This window comes from Eriocheir sinensis, chromosome 33, assembly GCF_024679095.1.
Source record: "Eriocheir sinensis breed Jianghai 21 chromosome 33, ASM2467909v1, whole genome shotgun sequence".
NCBI lineage: Eukaryota > Metazoa > Arthropoda > Malacostraca > Decapoda > Varunidae > Eriocheir > Eriocheir sinensis.
In genome coordinates this window covers 7,980,683-7,998,676 of record NC_066541.1, presented here as the reverse complement: position 1 = coordinate 7,998,676, position 17,994 = coordinate 7,980,683, and the positions used below count along the sequence as shown (strand labels likewise).

Below are 17,994 nucleotides of genomic sequence, written 5' to 3'. Positions count from 1 at the left end.
AAGAATGCAGGTGTATCGCCCCCACAACTGGCTCTTGAACATTTCCTGAACTAATAAGTGGAATTAAAATATGAAAATAATAATTATATATAAAACTCTTTAATGGAAAATCATTCTTACCTTATCTTGTCAAGAGTAGTTATCTTGTGAAACGCAAAGGAGTTGTAAATCCTGTGACTTAAAAAGAAAGTTTATTACCATAGCCATTACTGTTGGTATTACTTCAATGACTATTTCTCCTCTTCCTCCTACTACTATACTAAAGCTACTTCTACACCTACACCTACTGCTACTACTACTACTACTACTACTACTACTACTACTACTACTACTACTACTATTACTACTCCTACTACTACTACTACTACTACTACTACTACTACTACTACTACTACTACTTCTACCACTACTACTATTATTATTGCTACTACTACTACAACAACTATTTGTCCAACAACAACAATAATTACTACTACTACTACAACAACTATTTGTCCAACAACAACAATAATTACTACTACTACTACTACTACTACTAATGCTTACATACCTAATCCCATAGCCGCTTTCAGCGCCGCTAACACAACTACTAAGGTAACATATACTTTTACAGTTGCTGTTACTGCTGCTGCTACTACTACTACTACTATTACTACTACTACTACTACTACTACTACTACTACTACTACTACTACTACTACTACTACTACTACTACTACTACTACTACTACTACTGCTACTACTACTATTATTACTATTACTACCACTACTACTACTACTACTACTACTACTACTACTATTACTACAACTACTACTGCACACACACACACACACACACGCGCGAAAGCAGCAACGTAAAAAGAAAATAATAAAAACAATCCAAAAGGCAAAAGGGGCACAAATTAACATCACTCGAGTTAATCTGTTAAAATTCTCTTTATTTCTCAACTGTCCTATCAACAACATTTATATTTGTTCTATGTACAGATCTATATGTACGTACAAAACAAATGTCATGGGTATGTTACAAGACAGAGCTGGTGATGCCACAAGTGGGTCCCACAGTCAGGTAACAGGGGGGGGAGGGTAACAAGTCCCCGGGGCCCCAACAAAACGTCCCCCTCCGTCACACACGCCCTGGGGATGCCTTGAGGGTGCCGTGGGGGGCCTAGGGTGAGGAGTGTCTGTTGGTGTCTGGGGGTCATAAAGAGTACTGTGGGGTGAACCTAACTCCCAAAAGCAGGGTGAAAGGTGTGTCTTGGGGTGTTTAATGGTTTTCTGGGGGTGTCTAAGGGTGCTGTGGGGGACCTAGGCTGAGAGGTGTGTGTGGGTATCTGAAAGAGTACTGTGGGGGTGAACTAAACTCCTCAAAACGGGGTGAAACGTGTGGTTGGGGTTTTAAAGGTGCTTTGGGGCGATCTGGGTCCCCCTAGCAAGGTCTGAGAGTGTCTTAGAGTGCTGTGGGGAAACCTGAGCCTCCCACAGCAGGGTGAAGTGTCTTTGGTTGTCTTAAGATGCTGTAGAGAGACGAGGATATTCTTTGTGGTCTGTGAGTGTCTCGAGTTGTGTGGGTGAGTTAAGCTTCCCACAGCAAGGTGAAGAGAGTCCAAAGGGTGTGTGTAAGGGCTGTGGGGTGATCTTAGCCTCCCACAGCAGTATGAAGTGTCTTGGGGTGTCTAAGATGTTGTGGGGTAACCTAACCTCCACAGCAGAGTGAAGAATGTCTGTGGTGTTTAAAGGTACTGTGGGGTGACATAAGCACCCACAGCAAGGCGAAGATTGTTTCGGGTTAAGTACTGTTGGGTAACGTAAGCCTCCACAGCAAGCATAATGGTGTTTGGGGGTGTCTGTGGGGTGACCTTAAGCCCCCCGAAGCAGTAAAGGGGGTCCCGGGGGCGCGTTCGAGGCAGGGGTGTTCTGTGGGGGCCGTGGGGTGAGTGAGACTGAGCTCGGTTTAACCAGAGATACACTGTGCGTTATGTGTCACTTTCATCGACTAGGAAAGTTAGTTGTTCTTCTTCAGGACATGATAGTATAGTAACTGAGGATGTGTACAATGAGTCTTTCGGAACATTAATATATAGTATTTCGGAAGGATTTATCTGCGCTTTATGCTAAAAAATGTCCTTGATCACTTGAGCCCTAGGTAGGTAGGTAGGTAGGTAAGTAGGTATATAGTTTCTGCTTTTCTTAACACCTCAGTAACACAAAATGGAAATGAAGGAGATTACGGTGAGACATTTTGAATTGAGTCAGATTACAACCCTCGTATACTCCACTGTCGTCTGTACACCAGAACACAAGCGATGACGGACACCTGAACCCCGACGAGAGGCTTAGAGGGCCGGGAACGTAAGCCAAGTCCCTAATCTTTGTGGTGCTTTTGAATAAGAAGGCAAACAGAAGTAATGGCGATTTGTATGTTGTAAGCCAATGGTTGTAAAGAAGGAGTAAAATACATCATAATAGAAGACTCGAATCATCACTGCACTTTTAAGCTCAAAGACATTTAAACAAAAGTAAGGATGATTTGTATGTTACGAGCCAGTGTTTATTTGGGTGGCGTAAGATGTATTCTGAAACTCAAATAATCACGGTACTTTGGAGAAAAAAGATAAACCAACACAAGTAAAGGTGCTTTGTATGTTATGAACCAATGTTTTGCACGGGAGGAGAAAATGTATAAGCGAAGACCCGAATCATCATAGAGTTTTGAAAGTATAGACGAAGAAACAACAGTAATGATGCTTTAGAGGTTGTGAGCCAATGATGAAATAGGAGGAGAAAAATATATCATAAGCGAAGACCCGAATCATCACGAGACCTTTGAGAGTTAAAACAATCAAACAAACAACAACAGTAGTGATGCTTTGGAGGTTGAGAGCCAATGGTTGCACGTGGGGAGAAATAAAAGTGAAGTCCACGCGAGGGGCGACAACTGAACAGACGATTTTTCTTTACTTCATTTTATTTTTTATTTTACTTTGATTTGAAGAACGGATGTCCACGGCAGCGTCTTTTTTTCTTCTTTTCTTCAATTTTCTTTAGGCCTGAGGTAACAACACGTGGTTTGAGAGGAAGGAACGCCGACGTGACTTTGAGTTGGGGACATTCGCCAACTCGTACGCACAATTCCAATTCGTCCACGCATCAGGGAAGAAAACATACCTCAACTAAATTTCGAGCCGAGGAATAAAAACTAACCGTTGTCAAATCGAAACGGACTGACAGCCATTCCTTTAGTTCTGACAGGAGGAAACTTTTACACCCCAACTCAATTTACTGATGTTTTCTTTCCTCTTAGGGTGAGTACGAATATATATGGTGCGTGCGGTTTGGTAAATGTGCCCACGTCAGGATGCGTTGACCTGCCGAGCCCCATTGGTAGCCCGCGGTCTGTGTTTCACCCACACGCTTTGGTTTCCTTTGACGTTGCTGCTACAATGACGTATCACGACTGAGAGGGACCTAGTGGGCGACTTCGACTATGTATACCCAGCGAAGTCGAGAGTCTTGCGCAGTCTTGGAATCCCCGGTATATGCGCTGCGCTTCTACGTGATGAGCTATTGGTGGTGGTGGTGGTGGTGTTAGTGGTGGTGATGCGGTTTTGGTATGGTTTGCCCAGTGATCGTGGTGGTGGTGGTGGTGGTGATGGGGGAGAAGGAAGACGTGGAGGAGATGTGGGTGTGGCGAAGATGATGGTGATTGTGGTGATGGGAGTGCTCGTGTGGTGGTGGTGGAGGTGTGGGGGGGGAGTGGTGGTATTGGAGGAGGTGGTGGTGGTGCTGGTGGTGAATGTTGTGCTTGTGGAAGTGATGTTGGTGGTGTTGGGGGTGGAAATGGAAGTAGTGGCGGGTGGTTGTAATGTAGGTAGTGGTGGTGGGGGTGGTGGCGGGGGTGGTGGCGGGGGTGGTGGTGGTAGTGGTGGTGGTGGTAGTGGTGGTGGTGGTGGTAGTGGTGGTGGTGGCGGTGGTGGTGGTGGAGCATCCCAAGACTGCCAAAGCTCAAGGGTCGATAGGAGGGTGATGTTAAGGTATCTGTTACTTTAATGAATTAGATGTATAAAATATAGCATTATGAAGCCACTGCTTAGAGTAACTGGCAACCCACGCACGCACGCATGCACGCACTCTCTCACGCACTCGCTCAAGAATATACCACTAGCTTATTTGGATCAAGTGAACCTTCAATGGAATAGCGAAGGTGTGGGGTGATGATGAATATATAATACTCGCTTCTGTAACTGTATATAAACATTTTATTCATATATTAACGAACTTATTTTCTTTTCTTATATAAGGAAACCATTGACGGACGAAATAAAACAAACTCATTGCGGAAATAGGGATTCATAAGGAAAATTATGGCGTGTTGCACATGAAATAGACACGGGTGGGGGCGAGGGGGAGGGAGGCGGAGAGAAGGGAGGCAGGCGAGGGAGGAAGAGGAGGCAGGATGGGTGGGGGGCGGAGGGGATGGTGAGGATGGGGATTGTGAGGTAATGGTCGATACTCCCCCACCCCGGCCCGGCATCTTCCCCTACTCGGTGCCTGCCCAGGGGAGGCCGCGCTCCTCCCGCCCCTTTTCTCCCTCCGCCCCGTCTGCGTCGCCGGCGGGATGTTGCTCACCGGCGAGGCGGCTCCCAGGGTGCGCGAGGACGGGGCCGGGGGTAACGGCGGCGGCGGCGGCGGGGACGCCGGCCTCCCGAACTAAACGTACACAACACAGGTCTTGAGGGACTGAGGCAACAAAAGGTTTTGACTCTGGCTGAGGAGGAGCCTTGGGCCGCGGCGGCAACGAGCGGTGGTGGTGGAGGGGGGGCAGGGGAGCGGCGGCCCGAAGCAATAGACTCAGCCATCCCTACTGCGACTAGGCCGGGAGGGGGCGTGATCTGAGGCTGCGGCCCCCCGGCGAAGACAAGATTGGTAAGGCACTCAGTGGCTGGTCAGTAAGCTTCGGGCGTTTTGATAAAGAGCGACTTGCGTCCCTTCTGCATTCCTCCCTCCATCTCTTTCTCGCTACTCTCTTGTCTTTCTCTGTGTCTCTTTCACACACACATACACACACAAACACTCTCTCCGCGCCGCCTCTTTGGAGCACCGCGACAGCACGTCTCACGCAGGTGATTACAGGAGATGGAAATAAAACGCTTCTGGACACAACACCTCATCCTACGCCACTTCAAACTGGCTTTAGTTGACTCCCTTTCCCTCCACGTGCCCCTTCTCTTGCCCCCCGAGGCGCACGAGCAGTGGGCGCCGGAGTGGCCACGCCGGAGGAGGGTTTCTCTGGACAACATATTTCTGTCGGACGGCCTCGAGTCACTTTTGATCATGGTTGTGTTTAGGTGGCGGTCGGTGGTCCATGGAGAACAGCGCCGCGACGATGAGGGTGCGTGATTGGACATGACTTGGAGAAAGGAATGAATTATTCACCGTGACTCGCTCTACCACAGCGGCGGGCGGCGAGCACATCGCTGGCCACCACTCGTTCGTTCGTTCACGTGTTTTGATTATCAATCAGACGACGTGTCCAGCCGGCGGGCGGGCGGCCCTGGACGCTGCCTTCACGATGAGGGACACTTGGACACCATTAATGTAATAGTTAATTACTCGAGAACCAAAGTCTCAGGTACGACAATATTTTAGGTAAAGTTTCCCTTCCCATCAGGATGGCCCATAACGCTGTGCTTGTGGCCGAGCCGCGGCCTGGGAGGCAAACGAAAGACTGATGACGTGAGTGTTACAAGCAGGCAACCACAGTTGTCTTGAAGAAGCTGCTGTGTTGACCCACTCGTCCCGGCGCGCCTCGCTGCTCCGCACACTCCAGGCGATGAAATGATGCAGATTTGATAACATGCGTTTTAGTCAACAAACAAAAGGGTGGAAGAGATGGTCCCTGAGTTGCCAACATTCTTCTGTGTGTCAATTTGGCACCTCTTGTCTCTCTCTGACTGATGCCACGTCCTGGTGCCCCGGAAGCCTGAGGTGACCCTCGCGCCAGCCGTCCGGGATGACTGCCGCGCGTCCTGTGTTCAAGGAAGGACTCGAGGGACAACACACCGATGGTTAAATTTACTTGATGACGTCAGGAAAGAGGAAGGCGCAGCTACTTGTTCTGAGCCTCCGCCGCTCTTACGTGACGAGCTTCAACTCTTTCCTGCGAACACCTGCCTCGAGGCGTGACGGTTTAACTTTCAGGCTTTGTTCCCAGGAATAAGCCTGACAATCTATACGCCTGCTTGCTGCTTGCCTGACTGCTGCCTACCTGCTACTTGTTGCCTGTTGCCTGCTGTCCGTCCACAAGTCTTGGCTTGTGCTTCCCTCCGCCGCCGAGCAGCACACGAAGAGAGGAAGTGTCACGAGTGTGATGGCGATAATCAGCGACACAAGACAACAATGCTAAGGGTGGTGAGGGTAAGGGAAGGGAAGGGTGACCCTCGACGAGCCCCAAGGGGCGGGCTGGGCTGGGCAGGGTGTATAGGAGAGGGGGGTCAGCCGCCAACACTGAGGGCAGGGTCCGGGAGGCAGCTCTGGACAGCACCAAGAGTGACGCTGAACTCAGCACAACATCCCAACATGACTGCTTTCTCTCCCCTGAATATAATTTCATAAATATGCCTGACACGCAGAACAATAAAACATGTTATACCATGACTTGTGTCGATGATGGAGTTAATACAATGAGTAGTAATACCTTAAAATGCCTAAAAAATACACAAGACTTCAAACTGTTGACCAGAAAAGTAACACTTCGTTTAAAATCAAGTCTACGGGATAGTGCGATAATAGCTTCTTCCTGGAAGAATCTATCAAAAATATTTTATAGCTTATACAGTACATCTTTTAGGAAAAATATTGAGTTATAAATTGCCACAACTCTATTCCTATTGAAAGATGTATCGTGTGCGTACGATTGGCAAGCCTTCCCGGGCAGGGCCGGCCCTCACGCCGCGCCGGCCGGCCACTCACCCTCAACGTGACTTATCCGACGCCTCTACCGGTCTAAAAATATATCTGGGAGCATAACAAACGGTGGGAGGTGTGGAGTGAGTGGGCGGGAGGGGGATGAAGCGTGTGGGACCTGATGCTCTCTCTCCTGGGCACCGTGATTGTCTGCCTGTCTGGCCGGCCACCCACCGCCGCCTCCGCTCCGGGGCAGCGCCTCCACCTTCCACCCTGCGGCGGCGGCCTCGTCCAAACCACGCTGGAGGAACACTCGACTGCAATTTTGACATCGCTGACGACACAGCTCATCTCCCTCTCTTTCTCTCTCTATCTCCCTCGCTTTCTATCTCTCGCTCTTCTCTCTTTCCCTCGTCTTCTCGGTGTTCCTGGACTGCTCGTGCTGCCCGTGGTGAATCAGTGCGTGAGGGCCGCCGCCTCGCCGGCTCGGCCCCGCGTGTGCGGTGCTGTGGCGGGAAGGCTCGGGGCTGTGGCGTGGCGGAGTGATGCCGCGAGAGAGAGAAAGATCTTGAAGGATATGTTACATTTTATATCTTTTATGTCATAGTGATAATATTTCCTTTTTCTTTCCTTTTCCGAAAAAGCTTTGAATGATAATATTTTGTATTTGTTTTCTTTCCTCTTAGATAAACAGATAAAAACTCTTTGGTTAAAGATAATCTCGTTTATACGTTTTAAATATATACTTTCTTGTTTTTTTTGTGTGGGGAAAAGGGTATGGGGAGGGAGGGAGGGAGGGGCGGCGGGGAGAGAGGAAAGACGAGGAGGAAAGATTTTGTTTATTTTTCACACCTTGCAAGGGGTGGGGTGAGGGGGTGAGGAAGGGGTGAAGGTGTTTGGACGCACTCACAGATACTCTTGTTTGACTTTAATTCATCACAAACAAAGTACTAAGGTCACCCATCCTGGGACGTCCCCTCAATGTCACACTCGGGGCGGGGTGGGGGGTGGGGGTGGGGAGGATGAAGAGTGTATGTGGAGGTGAAGGGGGGGGGGGAAGGTTAGGCGCGAGGTTTGGGATGGTGATGGGGGCGTGTAAAGAGAAAAAGAGATTATGAGGCAGAAGAAAAAGAATGAAAGTTGGCGGAGTGAAGTGGAAGAGTTAGTGATAGTAAGAGTTGGAGAACGAGGATAAAGGAAGGCGTGAGGGAGGGAGGCGAGGGTGTGGGTGTGGGTGAGGGGAAGGGAGGGAATGAGTGAGGGAAATAAGTGAGGGGAATGATACAGTTCTGTGCATTCGTGTAATAACAAATACAAATCAGCGATAACAACACATACTCTTCCCAGGGACGAGGGTAACTTGACGTGGCGGTGGAGGTGATTGTGGTGGAGGTGGTGGAGGTTGTGGAGGTTGTGGTGGAGGTGGTGGTGGTGGTGGTGGCGGTGGAGGTTAAAGGGGCAGAGGAAAGAAAATGGGAGTGGCAGAGTAGAGGAAATGATAATAAAAAAAAGAAAAAGGGGAACGGAGCAAATGCCGAGTGTTGATCCTAATAGATGAAAAGCTTGAACGGAGACTTTAGAGAAGTGATGGGGAAAAGAAAACGAGGAGGAAATAGCAATATGAGAAATTAGTGGGAAGATGAGGCGTAGGAATAGTAGTAGGAGGAGGAAGAAGGAAGAGGAGGAGGAGGAGTGTAGGCGAGGCCGCTTGAGGCACCAGCTCAGTGAGTGGAAGGTAACTCATGAGTCGGGAGGGACAGGCGGGTGAGTGAGGCGCGGAGTGGCGGGGCGACGCGATGAGTGATGACGTGAGGGAAGGAGAGAGAGGCTGGGTGTGTGTGAGGGGCAAGGAGGGGAGGGGGGGCAGGGGGAGGAGGGCGTGGGGCATGGGGGGTGGGGGAGGGAAGAGGGGAACGCGCAGTCTCCCCACAACACTCAACATGGACGTTAGTCACTAGGTGAACCCCCTCGGCAGCCAGAGATCAGTCCGCACTAGATATAACAACAATATATATAACGCTTTAGGAGTCCAACAATGTTTTCTCAGTACAAAGGGGCAGCCGGAGCTGCTTAACGGGGGGGTGGGGCCGGGACCAGAGGGAAGTGAACAATTATCCGTGGCTGAAAGACACTTTAAGTTGGCCTCTGACGGGTCAGGAGCGAGGGGCGACAGGCTCCCGCCGGCACTGGGGGCGGCGGCGGAGGCGGTAGCGGCGGAGGAGGTGGTGGAGGTGGAGGCGGTAGTGATGGTGGAGGTGGTGGCGGGGCTGGTGAAGTTGCAGGTGGGTTTGGAGCAGAGGGTCGGGGAAGGCAGCTGGTCGTAGGACTCCAGCAGATGGCCCATCCGTTCTTCGTGGGAGCACGGGTAGTAACAACACGAGTCGCTGCCGTACGAAGACTCCTGCTCCGCCAACTCGCCGATGTTTGGGTCTGAAAACACAAGGGGACGTTAGGCCTCGTGTGGGGCGGCGGGAGGGAGCAAGGGAAGGACAGGAGGGACTGCTGGAGAGATGATAGCATAAGGAAGGAGAGGGAGAGATCAAGAGAAGGAAAGAAGGACGATGAGCAGAATGAGGGCAGGAGAAAGGGAAAGAATGTAAAGTGAGAAAGAAAAAAAATCACGAGAAGGAGAGATCACGAGAGGAAAGAAAAGAAGGATGATGAAAAGAATGAAAGCAGGAGAAAGGGAAAGAATGAAAAGAAAAAAAGATAGGCGCAAGGGAAATTATGAGAACCAAAGATCACGAGGAAAGAAAAAAAGTAAGACGAGGGGAATGAAAGGAGGAGAAAAGGAAGGAGTGAAAAGAAAAAGAGAGCGGGAAGGGAAATCACGAGAAGGAGAGATCACGAGAGAAAAGAAAAAATGAGAGAAAGAGGATGAAGGGAGGAGAACGAGAAGGAAAGAAAACCAAGAGAAGAGGAAGGGAAATAAATAAAAAGGGAAAAGAAAGGAAGAACTGTTTGAGAAATAGAAGAAGGAAGGAAGTAGAGGAGAGATCAAGAAGGGAGAGAAGGAAGGGATTCTAAGTGGTGTGGAAGCTCGGTCTCTGATAAAGGAGGAAGGGGATAAGTGGAAGAGATGGGAGGAGAAGCGGAACTAAGGAAAGAAGAAAGGAGAGAGAAAGGTGGAAAAGGAGAGACACTGAGGGGAAGGAGACCAGCCTATTCCCTACGTTATTATGATATCTTCCCAGCCGTGTTCTGCGTCGGCGTGGGGGCAAAGCCTGTTATTGGGTTAAGCCGAGTTGTGATAAAGGTCAGAGGATGCTTTGGTCTGAGTCATCGGCGCTTCGAAAGGCTCTGTTTGTGCACGTGTGGAAGATGAAGAAAAAGTGAAAGAAGAAAAAAGAAGAAGAGGGAGAAAAGAAGAAGAAAAAGAAGAAGAAGAAGCAGAAGAAGAAGAAGAAGAAGAAGAAGAAGAAGAAAGAAAAAGAAAAAGAAGAAAAAGAAGCATAAATCATGAAGCAAGAAACATTGTGCATATGTGGAAGAAGAAGGAGAAGAAGAAGGAGAAAAGGAAGAGAAGAAAATGAGAGGACAAAAAATCTTCCTGCCAGTGCACAGATTTGTCACGTGTGTGTGTGTGTGTGTGTGTGTGTGTGTGTGTGTGTGTTTCCACCGCAGTATGAGAGGTAAGGGTTGTTTACTGCTATTTTTTCCTCTCTCACCTGATTCACTGTCTTCTTTGAATCTCTCTAATTAGACTCTCTCTCTCTCTCTCTCTCTCTCTCTCTCTCTCTCTCTCTCTCTCTCTCTCGAGGAGGTTATGACGTCAATGAAAGGAAAGAAAAAAGTAAGAAAACAGGATGAAGGACTGATAGATAATGTGAACAAAAAAGAGAAAAAAGGAGAATGCTAAAAGTAATGAAAGGAAGAGTAGGGGATGAAAGAGGAGATAAAAAGAAAGGAAGGGAGGACCAGAGAGAAGGAAAATGGATAGAGCAAAAGAAGTTATGACATCGAGAGAGAAAGGGACAAGAAAGGGTATATAGGAAAGGAAAAAAAATGGTACTGGTAAGAAGGACGACGAACATACAGGATTAAAAATATGAGAAAATCAGATAAAACAGTAAAATAAAAAAAGGAAGTAAACTCCAAATTAAGGGCAAACGAGAAAATAATAAAAGGAAATATGTAAAAAGAGAAAGACAAGGAGATGGAAGCAAACGACAGTAACAAAAGAACTAAGAAAAAGAAAAAAACAATGTATACGAGAAAGGAGATGAAAGCGAACGACACATCAACGAGAATCAACGAAAAGGAGAAAATGATAAGAAAATAAGATAAAATAGACGAGAAAAAAAACAATGGAAGCTAATGACACGCTGAGAAGTACAAACAAAAATATGAAAATAACAAAAGAAAAGCGCTGATATAGCACAGAGAAGCAAGAGGGAGCAAGAGATGGAGTGGGAGGACCAAAAGAGAGGGGGGGGGGGGGGGGAAGTGTTATGCCGATGGAGGAAGTGGACTAAAGGCGATGAAAATTATTAACGCTTTGTGAATAACGCAACACTTCACACTCTAGTGGTGTGAGCAAGTATTAAAAAGTTTACTAAGACGTCTGTTGGGCTGAACAAGTAATTAGTGTCTCTTATAAAAAAAAAGTTTCTTTGATATAAATAGGCCTAATACCACAGTAATTATTATTATTATTATTATTATTATTATTATTATTATTATTATTATTATTATTATTATTATTATTATTATTATTATTATTATTATTATTATTATTATTATTATTATTATTATTATTATTATTATTATTATTATTATTATTATTATTATTATCATTATTATTATAAGTAGTAGTAGTAGTAGTAGTAGTAGTAGTATTGGGAGTAACATCGTTATTATTACTTTTATTATTATTATTATTATTATTATTATTATTATCATTATTATTATTATTTTTTTTTTTTATTATTATTATTATCATTATTATTTTTGTTATTATTATTATTATTATTATTATTATTATTATTATTATTATTATTATTATTATTATTATTATTATAAGTAGTAGTAGTAGTAGTAGTAGTAGTATTGGGAGTAGCATCGTTATTATTACTTTTATTATTATTATTATTTTTTTTTTAATTATTATTATCATTATTTTTGTTATTATTATTATTATTATTATTATTATTATTATTATTATTATTATTATTATTATTATTATTATTATTATCATTATTATTATAATTACATTATGAACATTGTTTTTACTATTATTATCATTACTATCATTGCTACCATCATTCACATTTATTAATAAGCGTGTTTACTTTTGTTTATTCAAAGAAAGTATTATTTCGACGGCCTGGCAGTGTTTGCCAGGCCTTTCTTGATTGGCTGGATTCCACTCTGGGTTTCATGGAGGTTATTTGTCAATTAAACATGGTCTCGGTCTTTCTATGTTATTTGCCTCAGCGCACCTCTTGTACAAGATAGACTGTTTTGGTTGATACTGTTATACATAAAAAGTTAACAATTACGTAGTTCATCAACACTAAGTCTTAGTAAATTTCTTGCCAAATTCAGCATCGGCAAGCTAATCACCAGAGGGTTTTTCAGCAAGATTTCCAACAGACTGCGATGGCTTTCCAACGCCTGCAAGAAAACAGTGTGTTACGGGCGAGCCGTTACCAACGCTGTGACGCAAAAACTCTACGGACACAACCAACCACGTTTACATTACTTGACGGCTCCCGTGATGGGTAATGACAACATTCCAGGGTGTCAAAACATGCCTCATTCCATGCCCATACATTTAGTTTTACTTTTGAGTCACTACTTAAGCTTCTATCTGAAGTGTTACGTGGTTCATTTAAGTTTATTTCAGCCAGAGAGGAAGCCAGGCAATCAGGAGAGGCCTGACAAATGCAGACTAACCGCCAGAGGAACATTTCGTTTGAAGACCTACTACTACTACTACTACTACTACTACTACTACTATCACTACAACAACTACTACTACTACTACTACTACTACTACTACTACTACTATCACTACAACAACTACTACTACTACTACTACTACTACTACCACTACAACAACTACTACTACTACTACTACTATCATTACAACTACTACTACTACTACTATTACTACTACTACTACTACTACTACTACTACTACTACTACTACTACTACTACTACTATCACTACAACAACTACTACTACTACTACTACTATCATTACAACTACTACTACTACTACTACTATTACTACTACTACTACTACTACTACTACTACTACTACTACTACTACTACTACTACTATTACTACGACTACTACTACTACAACTACTGCCATCTCCACTATCGTCTTTGTCACAAACATATATGCACGTACATCTTACTTGTCTTTCGTTAAAATAAAACAAGTATTTGCCATAGAAGTAATTATTCTTACCTGTTTGGCTGATACTGAAGACCAAAAACATACGCACTCACATATAAAACCTTCCCACGAACATCAACCAGCTAATATTCTGCTTTTAACACATGCCTCGGGTAAGAAATAAAGGGTAAAAGGACAGGTTTATAAATGAGACAAAATTATGACCGTAAAGTGTTGGGGAAAATAGAGAACAAACAGGATGCAAAAAAAAGGACATGAATAAAGAGGACATAAGCATAAAAAGTGTGAAAAAAACGAATATACATAGAGATAGAGAGAGAGAGAGAGAGAGAGAGAGAGAGAGAGAGAGAGAGAGAGAGAGAGAGAGAGAGAGAGAGAGAGAGAGAGAGAGAGAGAGAGAGAGAGAGAGAGAGAGAGAGAGAGAGAGAGAGAGAGAGAGAGAGAGAGAGAGAGAGAGAGACGTGTGTTCGTGAGTCTCCTTGACCGACACACTGAGCCTGATCACAGAGATATCCCACACCCCTGCGATATGCGACCCCTCCCCCCCTCTCCTTCTCTTCCTCCTCCTCTTCTCTTCCTATTGCTCTTCTTCTTTCGCCTCCTTTTCCTCCTATTTCTCCTTCTTCGTCCTCCCCTTTACCTTCGACTTTCTCTTTTTCTTCCTCCTCCTCCTCCTCCTCATTCTCTTCCACCTCCACCAATTCCTTACTCTCTTCCTTCTTGTCTTCATTTTCTTTCTCCTTTATTTTTATTCTCTCTCTCTCTCTCTCTCTCTCTCTCTCCCACTTCATGTACCTCCTTTTCCTCCTCCCCTCCTTTATCTCCTCCTCTTTTTCTTCGGTTCTTTCTTGTTCTGCTTCTCCTTGGTTTTATTCAAGTATTTCTCCGATTTCTCTTTCTTTCACTGTCCTTTTCGTTCTCATATTCCTTCTATTTCTCCTTCTACACAAAGTCCCTCCTTTCTCCTTCTTTTTCTCTTCTTTTTCATCGTCTTTGTTCCATTTATTTTCGTTCGTTTTATATTTTTTGTTTAGTTTTTTGCTTTTTCCTGTTCTCGTCTTTTTCTGCTATTTGGAATATCTTTTCTCTCTCTCTTTTTATGCGTATTCACTATATTAGTCATCATTCTCTCTCTCTCTCTCTCTCTCTCTCTCTCTCTCTCTCTCTCTCTCTCTTGTCATCGATGTACTCAGTTGTTATTATAGAAACATTTGAACCTTCGCCATCCTCCTTCTCCTTGCCGAAGACTAAGAACGTGAAAGAGGTTGGGGACGTTATCGAACAGCAAAAACCCTCTTCCTATTCTTCTTCTTTTCCTCCTCCACCTCTTTCTTCTCTTTTCTTTTTCTTCTCTTGTTCTTGTCCTGCTATTTCTCTCTTCATTCTATTTTCGTCTAGTCCCGTTTCTCCTCACTCTGTATCATATTCCATCTTTCTTTTTCATAACTGTTCTTTCCTTGTTACGGTTTTCATTCTACTTTCCTCTATATAGTCACGTTTTTTTCCTTCACACTCATACTCTACCTTTCGCCATAGTTTTTTTTCTTCGTCTTCCTATTTCTTTTGTCCTATTAACACACTATCCTTTAAAACTTTCCCATTAGCTAGATTCCTTTCCCTTCCTTTCCTAAAACTTCATACTTTCCTTCTGCTATTCCATTATTTTCACCTTATATGTATTTTCCTGTTTTTTCTTTCATAACACTGACAACATTATTTATGACATTCCCTCTTACTCTTTACCCTCACCCTAAACCTTTCACCCTTCCTCACCCTTGCGTCACCCATTCCTGCTGCTGCCACATCCTGACCCTGTGACTTTTCCGCCAACCATTTACTCTCACCCTTCACTCTTCATCTCCCTTACGCCACCCCTACCCTTCCTCTATGACTTTTCTCACCCTACTCCTTTCACCCTTCCTCTCCCTTGTATCACCCTACTTTCCTGTGGCTGCCATACCCTTCCTCTATGATTTTTCTCACCCTTCTTCCTTCACTCTTCCTCTTCCTTACTTCATCCTTCTCTTCTACTTCCGTACTCTTCCTCTGATATTTCTCACCCTGAACCTTTCCTCTCCCTTACGTCACCCTTCTCTGCTACTCCCGTACTTTTCCTCTGACCTTTCTCACCCTTAACCCTTCCTCTCTCTTACGTCACCCTTTTCTTCTACTCCCGTACTCTTCCTCTGACTTTTCTCACCCTTAACCCTTCCTCTCCCTTCCGTCACCCTTCTCTGCTGCTGCCCCACTCTTCCCCTTTGACTTTTCCGCTACCATTTATTTTCACCCTGTGCCCTTCCACTCTCCTCCCTGCCGCCGCCCCTCCCTTCCTGCTCCCCTCCTGTTGCTGCCCCCGTTGTTAACAAGGACACACACGCACGGGCGCAGCTGTCTAGGGAGAGCGCGAGGCAGCAGCATACCCTCTAATGATATATGAGCATTGTGTTTACGGCTTAATTGACGTAGTGCTTAACGCAGCCTCGTCCGTGCTCGCTAATGACCTGTCGACTTTGGTGGTGGTGGTGGTGGTGGTGGTGACGATGGGAGGAATATCGATAGTATGATTTTGATAAACGGTAAATACATCAGCATGAATAGGAAGAGGAGGAGGAAGAGGAAGAGGAAGAGAAAGAGGAAGTAGTAGTAGTAGTAGTAGTAGTAGTAGTAGTAGTAGTAGTAGTAGTAGAAGTAGAAGTAGAAGAAGAAGAAGAAGAAGAAGATTAAAAATAACAATAACGAAAAAGTAAGACGAAGAAAAAGGAAAAGAAGGACACAAAGTAGAAGAAAAGAACAAAATTCTACTATCACTACTACTACTACTACTACTACTACTGCTACTACTGTTACTACCACACCACGCAGCGTACCTTAACTAATTAGCAGGTGACATCCTCCAGCAGGTGACACAGCAGGCAGGTGAGACAGGCAAGCAGGCAAATTAACGCGGGCAACGGAAATCAGGTGACGGCGGCAGGCAGGTAAAAATTGGGATACAGGTAAGAATCAATTAACGAGAACGAGCAGAAGGTGAACATAAACCAGGCAACAAAATTCAGGTGACACAAGACAACGGGTAACACGTAACAAACTCAGGTGAGAACATAATACAGTGATGGAGGTTTAACTATGGCAAGGATATATTTTTTTTCTTTACGAGCAAAGGTGGCAGACAAAAGAATAAAGAAAACGTGCTATGATGCTGCTACGAATAGAAGGGGAGTTGTCAAAGAGCTCCATCGAGTTTTGGACCAGAAGTGCTTTAATACTCCTCTCCTCCGAAAAGGGTTCAAGTCATAGGAAGGAGAATGTACACTTGAGGGAAGACGGTAACAGGGGTCATAGGAAGGAGAATGTACACTTGAGGGAAGACGGTAACAGGGTAGGAGTTAACACAAAGGGGAAGAATTATTGTTTTGATACTTTCCTCCGAAAAGAGTTTAAGTCATAGGAAGGAGAATGTACACTTGAGGGAAGACGGTAACAAGGTAGAAGTTAAATAGTTCATGTCATAGCAAGGAGGAAAGTCAATTAAAAGACGACTGTGAAGGTACTAGTAGATGACACAGAGGAGTAGACACAGACAACACACCTGGCAAAGGAAGCGATGAAATACATAATAAAGACAATAACTACAAGAAAATAAAAGAAAACAAAGCCTCCCCAGTTGAAATCCCAGTCCCCGTCGAGTCCTCACCTTGACAGAGGAAGGTTGGTTCTCCGGCCACAGGTTTATACTTGGGCAGGAAGTAAGGACACTTCTGCTCCACAGCATGGCAGAAACTTCGGCAAGGCTTCACCCTCTCCCCATTCTCGTAGTAAGGAAAGAGTTGAGAGCACACCCAGTACCTATACGCTTCCTGCCGGGGAGAGAATTGGAGGGTGTGAGTAACGGGGCTGGTCTTTGGAGTGCAGGAAAATAGTCGTTAAGATGTAAATATTATGAGCTACAATAGAATGTAAATAATCGTTAAGGTTGGCAGTTACAAGTTATGAGATACAAGAGTGGACATTTGAGTGTATGCATAAAATTAGCGCTAAAGTAAGATGCAAATAGTAAAGTTAGGAACACACACAACACCAGTACTGTTCCTGTGAAAGAGAGAAAGGATATTATGAGTTACGGATATGGACTGATGAGTGAATAGGAAAATATAATCAATATGGTAAGATGCAAATAGCAGAGTTGTGGGGACGTTCCGTAGTGCCAATACCTGTGGACGAGAAAAAGGAAATTGTAAGTTACAGAAAGGGATGGATAAGTGTATGGAGAAACTAATAAATAAGTCAAGGTGCAAATATTACGAGTTAGAAAAGTGGACTGATGAGAGAATGAAGAAACTAATGATTACGCTCAGATACAAAGAGAGAGTCGCGAACACATCCAGCACACACACGCTTCAGAGGTAGTAGTAGTAGTAGTAGTAGTAGTAGTAGTAGTAGTAGTAGTAGTGATAGTAGTATTTTGTTCTTTTCTTCTACTTCGTGTCCTTTTCCTTTTTCCTCGTCTTATTTCTTCGCTATTGTTATTTTTTTATTATCTTCTTTTCTTCTTCTTCTTCTTTTTTTTCTTCTACTTCTACTACTACTACTACCAGATGCTTCCACCTCACACATCACCTATTTCCAAAGGTCAAAAAGGAGAGTAACTTGGTTTTCATGAGAGTTTCCTTAGGTTCATGGTACAGACGAAGGGTCAAACTACCACCAGAGCCATTACA

General features: G+C 44.6%; 1 long non-coding RNA gene across 1 annotated transcript; it reads right to left on the bottom strand.

Moving 5' to 3' along the window:
* Positions 1–917: 917 nt before the first annotated feature.
* LOC127006675 (uncharacterized) lies at positions 918–17,132 on the bottom strand. Its single transcript, XR_007759692.1, has 2 exons — positions 16,971–17,132; positions 918–9,336 (listed from the first exon to the last, which is right to left on the bottom strand). It is a non-coding gene; the product is annotated as an uncharacterized LOC127006675 (long non-coding RNA).
* Between the last annotated feature and the right edge of the window lie 862 nt (positions 17,133–17,994).